The sequence below is a fragment of the Cupressus sempervirens genome, chromosome 2 (assembly GCF_028749045.1).
Source record: "Cupressus sempervirens isolate cs-2001-9-10 chromosome 2, ASM2874904v1, whole genome shotgun sequence".
In the NCBI taxonomy this organism is placed as follows: domain Eukaryota; kingdom Viridiplantae; phylum Streptophyta; class Pinopsida; order Cupressales; family Cupressaceae; genus Cupressus; species Cupressus sempervirens.
The window spans coordinates 774,358,201-774,379,878 of record NC_143119.1 but is presented as its reverse complement, the minus strand read 5'-3'; the positions used below and the strand labels follow the sequence as shown (position 1 = coordinate 774,379,878).

The following is a 21,678-nucleotide window of genomic DNA, read 5'->3' as shown; positions in this document are numbered from 1 at the left end:
TCAATAGTTGGGACTAAAGAATATCCTGTTTTGGACACCTGATCAAGGACTGTCAACAGTGTTCAAGATCTTGTGTTTGGGTGTGATCTCTCTTGCAAATTCTGGACCTGCAAATTAACACAGAGGCTGCAATTAAATTGGTGGATCACTGGAATCCATTGGGGGCTGCGTTTGTAAGAAAGGAATCTACATTTCCAGATTGCGATTGGATCTGGATAATTTCCAAAGTGCTGTTCAGTTATAAAAAATCAAGATTATCATATCATTTGGAACAGTTCTGTTGGGTGGATATTTTGCAACCGACAGTTTTGGGGTAAAAATCCAGTCACAAAATAGGATGACCAGCCACAGCGTATGAGATAGAGTCTCTCCTACCTTAAAGGGAAGGCTCCCCCTTCTCACCATTCCTTGGATCAACTCAAGGTAAGCAAGAAGTTGAGAGATTTTATAAACAAGGTGTTACTAGTATCCTTTTTTCTTAACTTCCAAGAAATCGTAGAGCGAATAATGGGCAAGTTGAATCTCTAACTACACTTCTATCAAGAGTTGGAAACAGTGATACTGATAAACTTTAACTAACTCAAAGGTTAGCCAAAATGTACCAGTTTGGCTGTAAGTCCGTTCGTACTTCTATATGGTAAAAACTTTACAATTAGGGCACAAAGACTCCTAAAAGTAAGAACAATTTAACTATTTTGCGAATTAAGACGAAAATACAAGCTACAGACAAAGCTTCTAGCTATTTGTTTTCACAATTGTTCCTGGTCAAAGCTTGGGCTTCAATTGTTTCTTAACTCTTTTCTGTGCTTTTTTATTGAACACACAATAATAACATGAATCAAGAAAATAGGCACAAGTTATAGTCAAAGCTTCTAATTTGCTCTATCACAATTGCTTTCAGTCAAAGTTTCAAATCCAATTGCTTCTTTTATTCACTTTTCTCCCAAATTCATACTACACAATCAAAGTTATGCTTGCACAAATGTGGCAAAACTTTCTCGCATACAACAAAAGATGATTTTTACAATGAGAGGGCACTCCTTTATATAGGCAAAGTGCACTTTTCATGGCATATATATGGACAAATGGGCAATTTCAAGCTAAAATATGCATGAAAATAGCAAGATAAGCACAAATTAAATAGCAAGAAAGAAAGAGTCCACTTGCATGAAAATTAAGTGCCAAAAATGAAGGAGAAAGAGCCAAAATAGCAAGTTTTATAGACTTAAGACAAATTCTCCCTTAAATCTGGATTTTCAAACATTTTTTTGACTTTTTCCACACTTGCATGTAATGAACATTCAATGGTCGAATTTGACATGAAAGTGACAAATAAATGGTCTTTAAAGACAATATCATGCATTTAAAACTCAAAAACAATCCCTCTTGATCAAAGGTATGGGCTGGAAATGCATTTTTGAGTTTTTTGAAAAAAACCATAACCTTTTAATGAAAAAATCTGGGCCCTTTTTGCAAAAATGTGGCCAAAAAATGCATGTTTTTGAGTCATTTTTGACTCATGAATGCAAAAATGACTCCTCTAAATGCATATACATGGATCAAAATGCAAAAAAGTGGCTTCAAAATGCATAAAAGTGGATTAAAACCCCAATTTTCTGGGCATTTCCAGCAAAAACGTGATTCATAAAAGACTTGAAATGAATTCGTTTTTAGCTTTTAAAGTTGAAAATGTGTATCACAATGCAATGTAAACAACTAATAAGGCCAAAATGACTTGTCTCCAAGCAAAAACGTTTTCCAAATTTGAAGGTTTATGGAGTTTTATGCAGACTCGTGCCCTAGATTGGAAGTTTTAAACACGTTTTTGGGTGCAATAAACTGATTTTTGATGAGGTCAAAATGATCACCTCTCCAAAACGTTTTGAATGCAAGTGATTTCATCCAAATCCATGAAGAAAATCAAAAGTTATGATCAAAATTGGAGGTTTTTGGAGCAAGAATATGTTTTTTTCACACAATAGGACATTTTTATGTTCATTGCATATTTTAAAACATGTTGGAAGGCAAAATCGGATTTTTTAGAGTCCATTGCATGTTTTAAAATATGTCTTGAGACATAATCTCACTTTTTGAAGCTCATTGCATATTTTAAAATGTGCAAGGCTCTAAAATTGGACCTTTTGGAGTCACATGTTTTAAAACATGTCTCACCTTTTTGATGCATAAGCACAAAAACTCAACTTTTCATGTCATTGCATCAAAAAGGTCCACTTCAACAAGCTTTTGATGCAATGGCATGAAAAATATCCTCAAAATGAGTTTTTATGTGCAATAGCATGTTTCCACTTTTCATAGTTTTTTATATGCATATGCACATAAAATGTCCACTTTGAGGATTTTAAGTTATGTATTTCACTTATTTTTATAAAAATGTCAACAATATGGGTCAAAAATAACATTTATGCATCATATTAATCAATATAATTCATAAACATTAAGTTAAAGTGACATTTATATAAGTATTTGATTTTAAAATAAAAAATAAAAAATGTAACTATATAGTTCTATAGTCACTTTAAGTGAAAAATTAAAAAGTAACTCAACTTAAAATTATAACATAAAGTGCACTATAGTCACTTTAAGTTATAATTTAAAAGATAAAGTAATTTCAAAACATAACAAAAAGTGAATAAATGTTATATTTTTGAAAAAGTGAATGTCAAAATGAAAATATAACATCATTTTTTAAATTTGTGATGTTGCACCTAAAATGTCCACTTTTGAAGCACTAAAATGACCATATCTCTTGATTGACAACTCCGATTGACCCTTAGGTTAGATCGAATCGAAGAGGAAATCGAAGGGCATGACATGAGCAAATCTAAAAGACTAAAAACAAGCAAACAAAAACTCAAAAACAAAGAACGGACTATGAAGGCTTCAAAAATTAAGCAAAGGCTCGACAGAAAGCAAAACAAAAACGACTTAACGAAGGCCTTCAGTAAAATGATTCATTATATCAATTGATACTGATTGGTTGATCAATACTAACCAATTAAATAACGAACTAAACTAAGAGAAATGCGAAACTAAGCTTGAAAAAGTTTCGTATTGTTACCCACATTTTGTGCTGACAAAATGCAGGACAACAAGTTCTAGGTTTTAATTATTTTCCATATAATTTCCTGTTTTGATTGCATCATTTAATAGCTCAATTGGACTCTTGTTAGTGATTAGTTCAGTTCAACAATTGTTTTCATCAATTTGGTTTGAATTATTTAGATTTCAAAGTCCAAGAATTCCAGAAGCGCTAAACACAAGAACAAGGGAAATATATATATGTTTTCCCATCTATCATCATAGTTAGTGGAGTTAATGTTTCAGAATTACATATCAGAATTTTAATGTACACAATTATCATAGATTTCAAAGGCTGCATTATATGATAGATTTGGGAAAAGATTTTTTTGCAGTGGGTTATCCAGTTGGACTCTTTGCATTGGTTTGTGATTTTTTCTTGCCAAGTGTATGATGAATTGAAAGCAGACTGAATTGTAGTGTGTTTTTAAGTTATAACCGGCTAGAGGTTATTATAGGGTTGCACAAAATATGGAGGAGGGTATGTTGTATGGTAAGGTAGCAGGTGGAGGTGTTTAAACGGTGGGGAGGTAGTAGGGTAGTGGGGAAGTGGATACCATACTGTGCTAAGGAAAGGGCCAATCATACATTGATGGGTAGGTTGTATAGATGCTAAGTGAGGGCGTATGATGTGGTGGGTTGGAGCGATAGACCAAGGTGCCACACTTCTCCTTCTCGAGTGCTTATGGTTGGCATGGGCTGCATAGGGTAGAGTGCCTTCGGCTTCACACACTTGATACAAGTTGTCGTCTACTAATATACTTATATAGTTTAAATCTAGATATAGATAACATGCGAAAATAAACACTGGATAGATTGTCGCCAAGAATGGCAATGATGCTAGAGCAATTTAGATTAAATAAGGATAACACTTCAACTTACAAAGGCTTTGAACAAGATTCGAGGGATTATAGATTTGTCTCCAAATGAAGACAATTAACAAATTTCTCTCATAAATGAAATATCAGAATGATATTTCCAACAATAGACTAGGGTGGTGCTGAACCACCGAAACTATGGAAAGAAAAGTAGGGAGGATCTTCCACCTCAAAAACTGCACATGAACTCCATCAACCTCTAGCTTTCAGAAATACAAAGAAGAGTCAAATCCAATTCATGATCTTTACAGTGCCCAACCAACTCCTTATAAATGCCTTGAAGCTTCTCAAGGATTACAATATGAGACGCGCTGATAATATTTTATTAATTTTTTAATTGAACCCCTCTTTATATATTAATTAAATAATTTAATTAAAGGTCCTTTTTATATTATTTAAATTCTAGGACCATTTAATTAATTAATTAAATTACGTCACTACATCAATCCACTATCTTCATGCTATCATACTTGCTACTATAATTGAAGCAGATCTTTTTACTTCCATGAGGAATCTCTTCACATGAAGGAAATGTAGCCAGCTCCGTCTCAAGCCCTTCCTAGAGGGTAAACACCAAACATTTCTAGAATTTGTTCCTACAAATGACCACAAGTAGAGTCTGCACCTTCACCACCTCTTGGAACTCAAAAAAATTACATACTTGAATCCTAATAGAAATATTACAATTTGACTTGCTGTGGAAAACATCTCCTACTTATCAATTGAGGAGCTTAAGGGGATTTCTAATGAATGGTTCATAAGGCACAACACTAGCAGAAGGTTTCGCAAATGGGGTTGCAATCAGAGTGGGTTTAACCATGAAGGAAACTCCGTAGTTAAGTGCACTCGAGTTGGAGTAGCATTGGGATGGGTGACCTCCTGGGAAGTCCTAGTGCTTTACCTCTATGAGCATCACATAGATACTTTGAGTGCCAAGTGTTCCATTCATTCTCATGAGAGATGGGTTCTTGTGAACCGCTACTAATGAAACATTAGTCAATTAGTTTGACTCAATAAAACTACATAGTCGAATCCTGATAGAAATATCACAATTTGAGTTGTGGAAAATATCTCTTGCTTATCAACTGATGTGCTTAAGGGGCTTTCTAATGAATGGTTCATGAGGCACAACACTCTAATTTGTGGAGCAATGTAATTGGTGCAATACAACAACTAATTGAAATGGTGGGGTAGGTTTAAGACCACTCATGCCAAATTTTTGAAGAAAATCACAAACCTACTTCTATAACAAATTAAAAATCCCCTTAGAAGTCTAGTGTACTTGAAGTTCAAGGAAGAAATGTAAAACAACAAAATTAGTCATATCAAATCACTCAATCAATGCTCACTAGACACTCTAGATCATGGAAGTGGAACTCCCTGTGGGAATAAAATCTTCCACATATACCACTAGGATAAAAAGTTCTTCTCCATGTTTTAAGTGTAAACCTCAGGATTGAAATAGAAGTGCGTGAAATAAAAAACAATAAAGAAGCTACCCATCTCCTCATATGAAGCTTGAGGCACTTATTGGAGACCATACAATATACAACAAAGCAAAAAATAACATCTATAATCCATGTTTACTGTACTGGGTAAAGAAATCAGAACAACATTAAGAATAGTAGAACTATTGTATTATTCGCATATGCCAAAGACGTTACATCCAGATGATAAGATGATTACAATGATCCCAGAGGGGGGTATATACATCTCGAGGAACCTTCTCGAAGCTGTCCGTCAGCTACATACAACATGTCGGCTACACAGTAAGAACTTTCCCGATACTAACGTAGAACCTTCCTGATACTGACGACATACATCCCGATACACACCCTGTCAGCCGATGCCGATGACATACATCTTGATACTGACGGCATACATCCTGATACCATATTTACTGATGACATCATCCCCCCCAAAAAAGAAAAGTCGTCTTCGGATGACAACACAACAAAACTCAATAACTAAAACAACAAAAACAACATGGGCTTATACATCATGAACTAGAAGGCTGTGTCTCCGACTGTGAAGACCGGCTGCGTCGAAGCTGATACACTTGATCTGTCTGGACCTTCAAATCAACTCTTATCTGAGAGTTCTCTTCCACTACCTCCTTTAGCATCAATGCAACCTCCTGACACTTAGCTTCTTTTTTATCATGAGCCTTCTTCGCTGAGTCCTTCTGTTGAAGAGCTTCTACCAACTGTTGCTTCGCTGCTGCTAGCTGCTGTTCCACTTGCTGCTTCCCTCGTGCACTTTCCTCGAGCTGTGCTAACAGTGCTGAGCGCTCTGCTTCCCACGCACTCTGTTGGGTGGCAAGTCGGTCGACCATCTCCTCCCGAGCCTTCATGGCCGTCTCCCGAGCTTCCTGCCCAGCCTTTGCCCGTCTTCTGTCTGTAAGCACCAACTCTGCCAAGAACTTGCTATGCTCTATGATGATAGCAAGGCGAGAATGAACATCCTTATCCTTCTCCTCCGCCACAGGTAGAGGGTCCGACACCTGTACCCCTTCATCTACTTTCTCTGCTGTTGCTGCTGGACTTTGATCCTCCACCCTTGGTGATGCCAGTACCTCGACTACCTCGCTGTTCGACCAAATGGCTTCCAACTACGTGTTCTCTCTCATAGGAGACTAAATGGAAGGACCTTTGGCAACAGGGGCAAGTAGTCGTCGCCTCAAGTACTCACTCGCCCGACTCGCTGTACTCATCCGTTCCCCTGTTGGCACTTGGGATTTCACTTCTGGAATACTGAAATCAGCATCCTGATCCTCATCTAACAGAGTGTCCACTATGGTGACTATTGACTACTACATCTGTCCCAATCACTTCTAGTCGAACCTGCTCCTGTGTGCCCCCCTGTCTGACTCCTCCCTCTGCTACCGGCTCTACTACAGGAGGAGGCTGAGGCAAACTTTCTGCAACAGGCACGAGAGTCAGTTCTTGAACTGTTGGCTGAGGTTGTGATCTCGTAGGTTGCGTACCCATAGGCGTGCCTGTTGGTGATGTTGTCCTCCGGCTTACTGAAGTCTAGACCGGTACCGAGTGTGGAACTAATCCTGCTACTGCTAGCCGTGATCTAGGATTAAGAGTTACTAGGGTCATCACCACTGGATGTTGAAACTGTCCAAACCTCGGGATGTGAACATCCGCCATGGTGTGCATATGTGGGGCTAAAAATAACGGAACTGATGGCGTAGTTGTTACTAGCGCAGTCGTCAACTGCCGCAGAAAGCGAAGTGGGACTGCTGAAACTACTCTGCCTTCCTCATCATCTTCCTTCTCATCCTGCTCCACCTCCATACCCTCCGAGTCATGCTCCTCGCAAGATTTCTGTGTTGCTCGATTCCTCCATCTCCTGTCGTGCCCTCTTCTTGCCCACGCCCTTCTGTCCTGTAGGTGAATCGAAATGCTTCCATTGCATTACCGGAGGCTCGCTAGGTACCGCCGAACTTGGCTTAATTTCCAGCTGCTCATGGGTATCGTCCTCGCCGTAGCTTCTAGAAAAAGTCCAATGACGTAGTGCGGCATATAGAATGTTTTGTGCTGCAGGGTCATGAACTCATTCATACGCGTGGCTAACAGAGAAGCCTAGTCGTACACCTTCCTGTTCATCATATTGACCAACGGAAAGGAAATGTCGGACGCCGTGCTGGATCCTGTAAGCCTACTTTTTACCATATCCATCAGGCACTTCCAATGGCCATCTCTAATGTCAGACTTCCGCAACCCTCTTCCCTTCGAAATGCCAATAAGGGTATCTACCTGTTGCTGCACCTGGTCATTACACACCAACTGTACCAGCTGTAACTTTCTTTCCCTATCCATCTTTTGTGGCTTATTGTCAATTTTCTTCCCTCCTTGTGCTGCTCCAGGAATGCCGAACACTCTAGTAAAGTCGGCTGGTCGAAATGAAACTACGTCATACCCCAAATCTAGAATTGAACACTTTCGAGAATGCTTGTCATAAGCCTCAATCATAGGACGCAAGACGCCCTCAAAGTCTCGAATACAAAAAAGTGGCATCCGGATAGCCCACTCCACCTGCGCCTTTCTGATGCTTGCTTTAACCAGGTGAGTATCCGGATTTTCATCCCACCATTTCCTGCAGTCCCATCCATTCAACCCTTCAAAAATGACAGTCTGTGGCGTTGTTTGCATATCCGGCTGATTCTACACTTTTGCCCTCTACTTGCCCTTGTCCTTTCCGCATGGTTGTGCCTGAGAAGGTCTGCCTGCACATCTTGGTTCATAGCTGAATCCTGATCTAGTTGTTTTCTCCAAGCCCTCTTACCGGCTGATTGCATACTATGCCTTTACGAATTTGCTGAAAATAAAACCATAAGGTCAGTTACTTGGCCGTATAGCTGTAAAAATTCCCTCCTGGCTTGTGTACGAATGCTAGCCCTCTCACTCTTCTTCCTGTATGCTATACGGCTTTCCTGCACCTTCACTAAAAACATCGTACGAAATCCTCTTTCTGAATGTCATACCCCTCTCTAGAAGCAGTTTGCAGCTACTTGCAGATCTCCTTGTTTACTGTACGGTTAAAATAAATCAATGCATACAGACAATGGAAACACGAACAAAAAAACTCCGTATATTATTCGCACATGCCAGAACATTACATTATGCTTTTTCAGATGATTTACAATGATCCCAGAAGGGGTATAAATACTTTCCGCCGAAGCTTCTCGAAGGGGTCCATTGGCTACATAACAATACTAATCTACCCGTCGGCTACAAAATCTTTACCGACGACAACACCCTGTCATCTACAGTTTCTACCAATGACATCATCCCCCCCAAAAGAAAAAGTCATCTCAGGATGACAATTACAAAATACAATTACAACATATCCAGGACAAATTAACAAAACAAAATACACTAACTGGTCTCCAAAATGTGTTGCATCTACAGCATCTGTGAACACAATATTGTATCCTTAATCAAGCTAACCTTGATAGCAACCCGTGCCACTTTCTCTGCTTCCAACTTCTGGGTACCCTGAGCCAAGTGTCGCTGAACTGTCTTCAACTGGATGATCAACTCCTCCTGAGCTCTTTATGCATCCACCAAGACAGAGTCACGTCCAACACCCACTCCTAGTGCCTCTGGTACACAGACACTCCATGCCTGTGGCATTTGCAGGTCTCATCAACTTGTCACACTTTCCACGACTGATAACCGCAACGACTAGGGGTCTGGGAAGCAATGCCCCCAACGGGGTCAAGGGGCAGCACCCCTCGCCACCAAGACCAAAATAGCACTTTCGAAGCCACATGAAACACCATTTTTGCAATTTTCTTTTGATCAAACACTCTTTCTGACAACCGCTTATGTTTTCTACTTGATTATGTATTTCTCTTCCCTTTGGCATCAAGCGTTACTCATTCCAAACTGTTTCAATTTGTCTTTTTTTTATAAATTTTAGCTCTTACCTGCTCTGTCTGTCTATCACTCCCAATTGCTCTGATGGTTTCACCTTCAAAGTTGAAGATCAGTGTCGTCATTGCATCACCATGAAAACTTCATAAAAATAAGTCATAGCCCGTGGAAGACTAAAGCACCTCCCGAGGATATTGAAAACACTTCTCGCGGAAAAGTAAAGCACAGCCCACGGAGATCTAAACCAGTCCGCTGAAATCTTCCCGCAGGGCATAGGTGTCCTCGAGTCACTCAGTGTCCACGACCATGCGTTTGCGGGACACCCAATGTCTGCGAGACACTCAGTGTCCATGGCCAAACGTCTGCAAGACACCTAGTGTCCGGTCCGCGAGACACTTAGTGTCCACGACCAAACGTCCGCAAGACACCCAGTATCTACGGGCATGCGTCCGCAGAAACAATTAAAGCCGCCATCACAAAAATTCAAACCGCAGCCAAAAACAGTCACCTGCGGAGGAACCAAGTCCGCGGAAGGAGAGGGAGCCGTGGAGTTCAATTTGCGGAAGACAGGGAAAAGCCGCACTACGCCGAGGTTGGAAAAGTGAAGCCGCCAATGAACAAGATGAGCCCGCGGACACCAAGATGCAATGCACGGAAAATAGAAAGCCATCCGCACAACAAAAGTCCCCTGGAGATAAAGGCAGGCTGCGAGGAACAAAAGACTTCCCGCGGAGACACAGCCCGCGGAAAAGGTTCCCGCGGAACAATCTACGAGACCCCTGTCTGGGCAAACTCCGCTCGCTCTTCGATAATCCTCTGGTTTCTTCTCTACTTTTCCATCAACCTTCGTTGTCTTCTCCCTGTGTGATTTTCTTTACTTCTCCCTCTTCCTTTGTGGTTTTCTTCGTATGTCCTTCCATTGTGGTTTTCTTCTTTACTTCCGGTGGTATTTTCTTCCCTTCTCTATCTTCCTCTGTGATTTCCTTCATTTCTCCTTTTACTTTGTTCGCTCGCTTTCTTTTCTTACTCTTCTTACGCTTGCCCTTGCTTTCTTCATTCTCAATTTTTTTCTCCACCATTTCGTTGATCTCCATTTTCTCCGAGAGCTCTTGCTTTGTCACTGTTTTCACAGTAACCTCGATCTCCTTCTCTAATTCATTCTGCTGCAGCTCCACTTTTTTCGAAGTTGACTCATTGGCCTCATCTCCCAAATTCATGGTTTGTAGTGTGGCTTCGTTTTATTTGATGGGCTCCCCCTCAGTGAATGCATGAGCGGGTGTAACATCCAACAGTGCATCCCCCTCGTTTACCTTAGTGAACTCCTTTGAAAATTCACCCCCCCTTGGACCTTCTTTAATTGTCAGTACATTGCAGCTCTGGAATAGTTTGTAGTCCTCTATTTGCCAGTGGTAGAGACCGTTGACCGAATCCAAATCGGCAAGACTCCCTCCTGATCCGGTTCCATACGTTGTCTGCCTTCATCCTCCTCTTCTTCGGAATCTGATGACAAGGCTTCTTCCCCAACCATTTGGGTGTGCAAATCGATGACAAATCGCTGGCCTTTACTTTCGAGTGACAAGGTGTTCTTCCAGTCGTGTCTGACTCTCGTTTGAATAAGCCATCCGTGGCCAAGGATGGCATCATATCCTTTTCTCTTTAACGAGATCACGACAAAGTCCAGTAGGAACAGTTGTGTGCCAATCGTTATCGGCTGTGCCATCAGTAAGCCTAGAGGTTTAATGCCGTGCTGGTTCGCTGTGAGCAACTGAAATGTAGGGGGCCACAATGTCGGCTGCTCCAGCTTCTTCCAAATCTCCTTGGGTAAGACATTTATGCCGGACCCACCATCGACTATTGTGTCTGCGAGAACATGTCCGAGGATCCCCATCTCGACAACTGCCAGATGCCAGCCGGATGTGAGAGCTAGCAACATTTGGTCTTCTCCTCCTGCATCACTTTCCTTCCCTCTTCCTTGTTCTCTTGGTATCCTCGGAACTAGTGCAATATTTGTGAGAGTGGATCGGAGTTGGGGCATTGTAAAAAGAAAATCATTTATCTTGACAAGTATCTCTGTTTGCAAAATTTTCCGTACAATGTTTTCTTCTGCGGAGTTTCTTGCTGAAGTGTCGGTGGTGTCCTTCAACTGAGATGTTTCCGCCTGTGATGCCTTTCCAATCTCCGCCCGCGCTTCTCCAAATTTCCTCTTTTCCTCCGCTGGGTCCGGGTACTCTTTTGCTTGCCTCTGTGTAATCGCCAAAACCTCTTCTTCATCCGTCCCAATAGTGATCAAGTTTACTCCCGATTTTGGACATTTGGCATCGTCATGGTCGCCAGGTCTGCACCATCTGCATAATAGTTTGGGTGTATTTGCAGTTGGACATTCTCGAGCAAAGTGCCTCCATAAGTTACACGCACGGCATTGTAGGATCGACCGTCCGTTAGCATCATACTGGATTCGGCTTCTGCTGGTATTGTTAGTGTTATTGTTTGCATTGTTATTGTTATTCTACCCACGTCTATTATTCTTATATCCTCCCGACGTAGCACCAACATTATTGATATTTCTGCTACTGCTTGACGGGGACGCCTCCTATGTAAGAAGTACGTACGGAGATCCTTTGGTCTTCATGTTAAAGGGACATTCCTTTGTCGAATGGCCCATGATCTGACAAATGTCGCAGAATTGGTTCTTTGGATAGGATCCTTTAGTATGACTGTCGGTCTTACACTCCGTGCACCACAGCTCACTGCCCTTTGTCTCCTTCTGCATATTTTTAAACTCCATCATGCGGATCATGTCCTTTTGTAGGGCGCGAACCTTCCTGCTACTATTTTCATCATCACTGGTATCCTATCCCGAGGACTTGTCATCATCTGAGTCAGAGGAACTATTCTTCTTCTTTTTCGTCTTCTGCTTGCTTTCCAAGTTCAGTGCTCTATTGTACGCTTCCATGTAGGACGACGGCGACACAATTTTCATTTTCTTTCGCAACTTCGGGCGTAAGCCTTCCACGAACCATCTTTTCTGAAGTCCGTCCGCTGACTTATTTTCCATTTTATTTACCAAATCTTTTAATTTCCTAGCATAGACGCGGACAGTTTCATTCTTCCCCTGCTTAGTGTTGAAAATCTCGCCAACAATTTCATTATCATCGCGCAACAGTCGAAATTCTGCGAGAAACTCTTTTTTAATGTTATTCCAACTGTTTAGCTTCTACAAATCTTTACTAGTAAACCAGTCGATTGCCACACCCCGTAGGGTGGCCAGAAATTGCCTCATCCAGTCATCTTCATCAATTATGCCATTTGCCCTCCAGATCGTTTCACATGTTTTGCAGTGTCGAATGGGATTGGTCGTACCATCGCCATTAAACTTTTGTAGTTTTTCTTTTGGTCTCGCCATCACAATTGGTTTTTGTAAACAGTCGTTGCTTGTAATGTCCCCACTTTAGCAATTGACCAAGTGTGTGTGCGTTAGCCTTGTTCTACATGGTCCCGAGGGCTAACGAAGGGTTTAATGGGATCCTCGAGTGTTTTGGCCTAGTCATTTCCAATTTGGGCCAAAACGAAGTTGATTTACTCAGTTTCAAGCATACTTACTATTTTTAGTAAGTCGGCAGGACACAGTGCAGGTCAATTTTGGTGATTGGATTCGATACTCCTCGGTGAGAGCTTTCCGATGAGCTATCACTCGCATTATTCGGAGTCCGATTGCTAATACATTTTAATGCCTGAAGTTTTATTAAAGTAACGTCTAATTTAATTGTAAAATATTAAAGTGTTACTTTAATATTTATTTTATGGTGATGTGTACCCAAGGGAGACATAAGGGGTATTTTAATATATGTTTTATATATTACACATCTTTTATCCCACATTGCCCATATGAGTTGAGCGGACCCTTGGGAATAGAATAAAAGGAAGCATTTGTGGCTTCATTAGACAGGTGGAATATGAGAAGAAATTGGTGTGTGAGTTGCAGCTCTGTTCTTGGCATTTAAGGACGTTTATCCTTTCTTGTAACATTCTAGACGTCATTCCCTTGGGGTTTGGCCTTTGGAATTCTTTGTTATCGGCTTCATTATCAGGCAGTTTAGTTGCATTTCCGGCTACAGGCAGATTTGGTATTTTGCTCATATCTTCTTCACTACTTGTTCGACGCTTATGCCGCTTTGAGAGAATGATATTACGAAGGTAGTGGACTGATTGAAGGACAAAGTACTGTAGCAGCAAGATCGAAAGCATGCACTGGAGTATTATGTCAATAATGCTGAAGTAATTAGTGAGTTGATAAATCTGCCATGTATTTGGTTTTATGAATTCTGAAAATAACATTTTATTGGCAGCAGTTCATTTCCACTTTGCATATTATTGTAGTTTCTTTTTTGTTTATGTTGTATGATACCAATTCCATGCACAAAACACAACAAACAAATAAACGTTTGATTTTTGGAGTTATAAGGGGTTTAAAACATTAAACGGAGGAATAAGAGGTTGAATGCAAACTGTTTGACATAATTCCTTTTAGCAATTTGGTTTAGTTTTTGGGACATTCAGGGGTGCCCATTGCAGTGGTATCAGAGCTATAAGTCCTGCCATCCTGTGGAGGTCTTATAGGGAATTTGGAACAGCCGGATAGAGGGAAAAAGTGTTTGACGAAATGTCAAAACACTAAAATCAGAAATAAATAAAAAACACAGGCTAAGCATTTATGTTTGAGCATGCGACAGGGGTCTTATAATTTCCGCGATACCAGTTGCAAGACAAAATAGGATTTCAGACTTGCAAAGCAAACAGTCTAGTACATCCGTGCAGGTGGACATTGAATCCAACCATACAGACACAGAGGAGATATTCTTTGATCAGGACAATAATATGGGTGATCGAGATGACAGGAATACAGGATTAGGCGGAGGCGGAAATGCTGGTCCAGATCAGGGGGAGGTACTGTTCAGACAGTTATTGGATACATTAGAGCAGGGGCAGCGTATGCAGCAGGAGCAAAATAGGCGAATGGACATGATGTTGCAGCTCATAGCTAGACAGATGGGTATCAATATTAATCCAGGTGATGCCAACAACAGAAACAATAACAACGAGGGAAACAATAACAACGGGGGAAACAATAACCATGGAGGCCAAGGCAAGAACAATGGTCCTGAGAATAACATTAATGGTAATAATGGACACGGCAACAATGGGAATGAGGCTGATAACTTTAGACACGTTGTACGCCCAGCGCGGACTGCAAGCTCGAGACCTCTTCTACCCACTTTCCTACCCAGAGATCCGGTTCAACGAACCGCAGATTACCGAGTTACAAGATCAGTTCAGGAGGGACTGGGAGGCTAGTGGACCGGAGTTTCAGGCGGATATTTCCCTCAGAGATTATATGGACTTGAGGATGAGACACATGCCTAGAGCAGGACGGAGGAATCAAAACTTTGAGCTGAGGAAGAAAGTTGGAAAACTTTCTTTACCTTATTATGATGCTTCAGGGAAGATGACTGCACGAACTTGGGTGCAGAAGGTAGATACATACTTGCAGCTAAATCCTATGCCTGAGGAGGAGGCTATCAAGTATGCGGCTATTCACTTGGATGGCATTGCACATGAATGGTGGCATCATGGCATGGTGACTTTGGGGCATAATCAGATTAAATCCTATGAGGAATTCACCGAAACATTGATTGAGAGATTTGACACTAGGGATCCCGAGTTACATTTCAAAGAGCTAGCATAGTTAAAACAGTCAGGTTCTGTGGATGCTTACATTGCCGAGTTTCAGCGCTTGTCTGTACTTGTTACTGATATCTCTCCTAGGAGATTGGTGGTGTTATTTTGTGATGGTCTTGCTGATCCATTACGAGGTTGGGTGAAGGGACATGATCCACTCACTTAGCTGAAGCAACTAAGAAGGCACGAGATTTAGCCCCTTCGGTATACAAAGGAAAAAACCATCCAACAGATTCTTCCTACCGTAAGGACCAAGACAAAAAACCGTTTCAGAAAGAGTATAGCAAACCCAAAGAAGGATCAAAAGGACTAGACAATGAAACCTTGAATGAACTTCGAAAGAAGAAGTTGTGCTTCCATTGTAGAGAGCCTTGGGACTTATCTCATAAATGTCCTCTCAAGGCTAAGGCAAATCAAATGGAGTATTTTTCAGCAGAAGAGTCAAAGTCAGAGGGGGAGGGTCAGCACTCCGATTCAGATGAGGGTAACACTATAGAGGAGAGCAGCATTCTTAAGGATGATAGATCGTTGGCATGCTTGACAGGGGCCCAAAAGGCAATCACATTTAAGGTCAGGGGTACTATCCAGGGGCAGAAAGTGATATCTCTTATTGACACTGGGGCTACACATAACTTCATAGATGCACAGTTGGTAGCCAGGAGAGGGTTACAAACAGAGGAGCATGATGGGTTTAGAGTCATGGTGGCTAACGGTGATAAATTATTATGCACTCGGAAGATATCTAATCTTTGCATCAGGTTTGGAGATGGCTATGAGTTGGAGGATGAGTTCTATGTTGTGGACATGGAAGATTATGATGTCATCCTCGGCATGACATGGATGGCTTCACTAGTTGAGTTCACACTCAACCTAGCGAAATTGGAGATGAGATTCCAGCATGAGGGCAGAACTGTGGTACTTAGAGGATTTTCAGATGGAGGTTGCAAAGTAGTGTCCTTGAGGAGAATGCAGAGACTTTTTCGTCATGATGACATAGAGTGGGCGGCAGAGTGCCACATTATGCCAACTTCACCAGAGCCACAAGAAAAGAGTCATCCACCAGATGTCCAAAAGATACTTGATAGACATGCTAAAGTATTTAGCGATATTCCTCATGGGGTTCCTCCTGACAGAGGGATGGAACATGTTATTGAGCTCGAGGAGGGAGCCAAACCAGTTATGATTACTCCCTATCGTCATCCTAAGAAACACAAGGATGAGATAGAGAAGGCGATTAAGGATTTGTTGGAGATGGGGCATATCAGGCCCAGTAAGAGCCCCTTTGCTTCAGCAGTAGTATTGGTAAAGAAGAAGGATGGGATGATGCGCATGTGCATCGATTACAGAGCACTGAATAAGAAAACAATTAAAAACAGGTATCCCATTCCTAGGATTGATGAGCTGATTGATGAGTTGCATGGGGCATGCTTATTCACCAAAATTGATTTGCGATCTGGATACCATCAGATCAGGATGAGACCAAAGGACATTGAGAAAACAGCCTTCCAATGTCACTATGGCCACTTTGAGTTCATGGTTATGCCATTTGGTCTAACCAATGCACCCGCTACATTTCAGAGTTGTATGAACCAGGTATTCAGGAAGCAGCTGAGGAGATTTGTCTTGATCTTCTTTGATGGCATCTTGGTCTTCAGTAAGACCTGGGAGGAGCACTTACATCATCTAGAGGAGGTGTTATCTATTCTGGAGAGAGAGTCATTGTATGCCAAGGAATCTAAATGTGAGTTTGGCATGACTGAGCTCCTTTACCTTGGGCATATCATTGCCCGTGGCTATACAGCCACGAAAATGCACTCCCTTTACATTGTTTTTTCTAACTTTCCAAAAAAAATTCTAAGTCCTCTCCTTCGTAAGGAAGTGCATTTTCGTGGCTGTATAGACGTTGCCCATATCATTAGTGCAGATGGCGTTCGGGTTGATCCCGAAAAGATTAGAGCTATTGTAGAGTGGCCTACTCCCACAAACCTTACACAGCTTAAGGGATTCTTTGGTTTATGTGGTTTTTATAGGAGGTTTGTTAAGGGATTCTCACAGATTGCTACACCCTTGACAGATCTTACCAGGAAAGGAGCTTTCGTGTGGACAGGGGCAGCACAGAGGTGTTTTGAGCATTTCAAGCAGGTAATGTCTTCATGTCCAGTTCTAGCTCTATCGAATTTCACGAAGCCTTTTGAGCTTCATTGTGATGCATCAGGTGATGGGATTGGAGCAGTATTGATGCAGGAGAAGCATCCCATTGCATTCGAGAGTAGGAAGCTCCGGGGAGTTGAGAAAAGTTATTTTGTCAATGACCGGGAGATGTTGGCCATAATGCATGCATTGGCCAAATTTCGATCATATTTGGTAGGTGGACGTTTTGTGATCAAGACTGATCACAACAGTATTAAATACTTCATGAGCCAGCATGATCTTAATGACCGGCAACAAAAATGGGTGACTAAATTGCAGGCTTATGACTTTGACATAGAGTTTGTCAAAGGTAAGAAAAATGTGGTGGTTGATGCCTTATCTCGGAGACCTCACTTATGTGCTCTGGCAGAGATTTCAAGAGATTGGAGAGATCGGATTATAGCAAAGTATGTGGGAGATGCTTGGGCTTCTGGATTGATTTCAGGTACCATACAGGATGATCGCTATGAGGTGATAGATGGATTGATCAGAGTTCAGGACAGGGTTTATTTGATTCCGTCATCACATTTGAGAGAGGCGATACTAAAGGCATTTCATGATGCACCCACAGTTGGACATCCGGGGGTCTTCAAGACCTCCAGGCAGATCCGAGAGCGGTTTTCATGGAAAGGGCTCAAGGATGATGTTCAGAGGTATGTCAGGGAGTGTGTGGTTTGTCAACAGAATAAGGGAGAGCACACATTTCCTGCAGGTTTATTACAGCCCTTGCCCATTCCTGATAGGAAATGGGAAAGTATTTCGATGGACTTCATCACTGGTTTACCACGAGTACAGGGAAGGGATTGCATCTATGTGATGGTGGACTGCTTCACGAAGTTTGCTCACTTCTTTGCTATTCCGTCCACTTACACAACAACACAGGTGGAAGATCTTTTCTTTAGAGAGATATTCAGGTTACATGGGCTGCCTAGATTCATTGTCAGCGACCGGGATACTAAGTTTATGAGTGTTTTTTGGCAAGAGTTGTTTAGGTTGTGTGGTACAGATCTTACACCTAGCACTAGTTATCATCCGCAAACAGATGGGCAAACAGAGATTGTGAATAAATGGGCGGAAGGATATTTGAGGAACTATGTAACTACACAACAAAAGGCTTGGATCAGATGGTTGCATATGGGAGAGTATTGTTATAACACCACTTATTATATGTCCATCAAGATGACTCCTTTCATGGCACTCTATGGTTATGAAGCACCTAGCTTCATGGATTTAGTTTTGGGGGACAGTAGAGTGCCCAAAGGCAAAAACTTATTGCAGGATAGTCAGGACATCCTGAAAGTGCTCAAAGAGAATATACAACAGGCCCAGAATTAACAGAAATTGTATGCTGATCAGCACCGAATAGAGCGTAGCTTCAAGGTAGGGGATATGGTTTACTTGAGGCTACAACCATATAGACAGTCATCACTCAAGAAGAGCGGAGCTGAAAAGTTGAAACCTAGATTTTATAGTCCCTACAGGGTGATTCGCAAAGTGGGCAAAGTCGCCTATGAGCTTGAGCTTCCAGAGGGCAATCGACTGCACAATGTGTTTCATGTGTCTAGGCTTAAGAAAGCCATTGGTCAGAGTGTAGTGCCTTCTGCAGATTTACCCCCTTTGGATGAGGAGGGGAAGCTTGTGTTAGTACCCAAGGCTATTCTGGACACCAGAGAGAGGAAGCTTAGAAACAGGATAGTGAAGGAGTATTTGGTCAGATGGAAAGACCTGCCGGAGGAAGATTCTACATGGGAGAGTGAGCAGGTTATTCAGCAAGCTGGACTGAGATTGCTTGAGGACAAGCAATTTCAAGGGGGGCCGACTGTAATGTCCCCATTTTAGCAGTTGACCAAGTGTGTGTGCGTTAGCCTTGTTCTACATGGTCCCGAGGGCTAATGAAGGGTTTAATGAGATCCTGGAGTGTTTTGGCCTAGTCATTTCTAGTTTGGGCCAAAACGAAGTTGATTTACTCAATTTCAGGCATGCTATTTTTGGTAAGTCGGCAGGACACAGTGCAGGTCAATTTTGGTGATTGGATTCGATACTCCTCGGTGAGAGCTTTCCGATGAGCTATCACTCGCATTATTCGGAGTCCGATTGTTAATACATTTTAATGCCTGAAGTTTTATTAAAGTAACGTCTAATTTAATTGTAAAATATTAAAGTGTTACTTTAATATTTATTTTATGGTGATGTGTACCCAAGGGAGACATAAGGGGTATTTTAATATATGATTTATATATTACACATCTTTTATCCCACATTGCCCATATGAGTTGAGCGGACCCTTGGGAATAGAATAAAAGGAAGCATTTGTGGCTTCATTAGACAGATGGAATATGAGAAGAAATTGGTGTGTGAGTTGCAGCTCTGTTCTTGGCATTTGAGGATGTTTATCCTCTCTTGTAACATTCTAGACGTCATTCCCTTGGAGTTTGGCCTTTGGAATTCTTTGTTATCGGCTTCATTATCAGGCAGTTTAGTTGCATTTTCGGCTACAGGCAGATTTGGTATTTTGCTCATATCTTCTTCACTACTTGTCCGACGCTTATGCCGCTTTGAGGGAATGATATTACGAAGGTAGTGGACTGATTGAAGGACAAAGTACTGTAGCAGCAAGTTCGAAAGCATGCGCTGGAGTATTATGTCAATAATGCTGAAGTAATTAGTGAGTTGATAAATCTGCTATGTATTTGGTTTTATGAATTCTGAAAATAACATTTTATTGGCAGCAGTTCATTTCCACTTTGCATATTATTGTAGTTTCTTTCTTGTTTATGTTGTATGATACCAATTCCATGCACAAAACACAACAAACAAATAAACGTTTGATTTCTGGAGTTATAAGGGGTTTAAAACATTAAACGGAGGAATAAGAGGTTGAATGCAAACTGTTTGACATAATTCCTTTCAGCAATTTGGTTTATTTTTGGGACATTCAGGGGTGCCCATTTCATTGCTCGGTCCTGCAACAATGGCGTTGTTCACTCCCACACTGTGGCTTTGCACTCCCACACCGGCGGTTTGCACTCCCACACTGGCGGTCTGCTCTCCCACATCGGCGGCTTTCTCTCCTACACCGGCGGTCTCAACAGCTGCGAAGCTTGGTGAAGAAGGATCTTCTAAAGTTGTCCTATGCAGAAGTGTATCTCGAACGAAGAGTTCACTCCATGCTTGTGCTCCCTCAGCACTCTAAGTCGTGCGAGTCGATGCTCTTTCGTCGGGATTCTCTTCCCTTGGCGAACACAAATTCAAAAACTCCTCCCATGCTTCTTCCACCAATTCCACCCGCTGTCGAGTCTCCTCCAACAATTCTTCTGCACTCCTGTTTCCGTCGGCAATCTTCTGGATTCTCCTTCGGCGCTCTACTTGCTGTGCCAGAATTAAATTACCCTAAGCTATGCGAATTTCATCTTTGTCGTTCTCCTTGTTCTTATTTTTATTCAGTTGATTCGGCATTAGTCTTTATTCTAGCCCTTGTTCCAGGTCCATTGGGCAACGACGCCAAACGTTTACCGTACGGGTAAAATAAATCAATGCATACAAATAATGGAAACACGAACAATAGAACTCCGTATATTATTCGCATATACCAGAACATTACATTATGCTTTTTCAGATGATTTACAATGATCCCAGACGGGGTATAAATACTTTCTGCGGAACCTTCCCAAAGGGGTCCATCGGCTACATAACTGTTGTCCTGCATTTTGTCACCACAAAATGTAGGTAACAGAATTAAACCTTTTCAAATTAGTTTCGCATTTCTTTGAGTTTATTTCATTATTTAATTGCTTAATATTGATCAACCAATCGATACCAATTGATACAATGAATCTTTTTATTGAAGGCCTTCGTCAAGTCTTTTTTGTTTTGCTTTTTGTCGAGCCTTTGCTTGATTTTTGAAGCCTTCAAAGTCCATTTTTTGCTTTTGAGTTTGTGTTTGTTTGTTTTTAGTCCTTTGGTTTTGCTCATGTCATGCCTTTTGTTTTCCCCTTCAATTCGGTCTAACCTAGAGGTCAATCGGAGTTGTCAGTCAAAAGATATGGTCATTTTAGTGCCTCAAAAGTGGACATTTTAGGTGCAACAGCATGAATTAAAAAAATGATCTTATAATTTCATTTTGACATTCACTTTTTGAAAATATAACATTTTACTCACTTTTTGTTATGTTTTGAAGTTACTTTTCATTTAAATTTATAACTTAAAGTGACTATAGTGCACTTTATGTTATAATTTTAAGTTGAGTTACTTTTTAATTTTTCACTTAAAGTGACTATAGAACTATATAGTTACTTTTTAAATTTTTTATTTTTAAATCAAATACTTATATAAATGTCACTTTAATATAATGTTTATGTATTATATTGATTAATATGATGTATAAA

The 21,678-nt window shown here is 41.2% G+C and overlaps 2 protein-coding genes and 1 long non-coding RNA gene across 7 annotated transcripts in view; 2 read left to right on the top strand and 1 right to left on the bottom strand.

Annotated features, from left to right (window-relative positions):
- NSH3 (inosine-uridine preferring nucleoside hydrolase family protein) overlaps positions 1–21,678 on the top strand; it is a 238,367-nt gene that overhangs the window by 93,086 nt on the left and 123,603 nt on the right. The gene's annotated exons all lie outside the window — the stretch shown is intronic.
- The window catches only part of LOC149575764 (uncharacterized), a 197,121-nt gene that overhangs the window by 67,266 nt on the left and 108,177 nt on the right, over positions 1–21,678 (bottom strand). The gene's annotated exons all lie outside the window — the stretch shown is intronic.
- Positions 10,324–21,678, top strand: part of LOC149575765 (uncharacterized) — a 99,973-nt gene continuing 88,618 nt past the window's right edge. The window contains exon 1 of the mRNA XM_089815552.1: positions 10,324–11,611. The gene's annotated coding sequence lies outside the window, so the exon portion shown is untranslated. The remainder of the gene's footprint in view (positions 11,612–21,678) is intronic.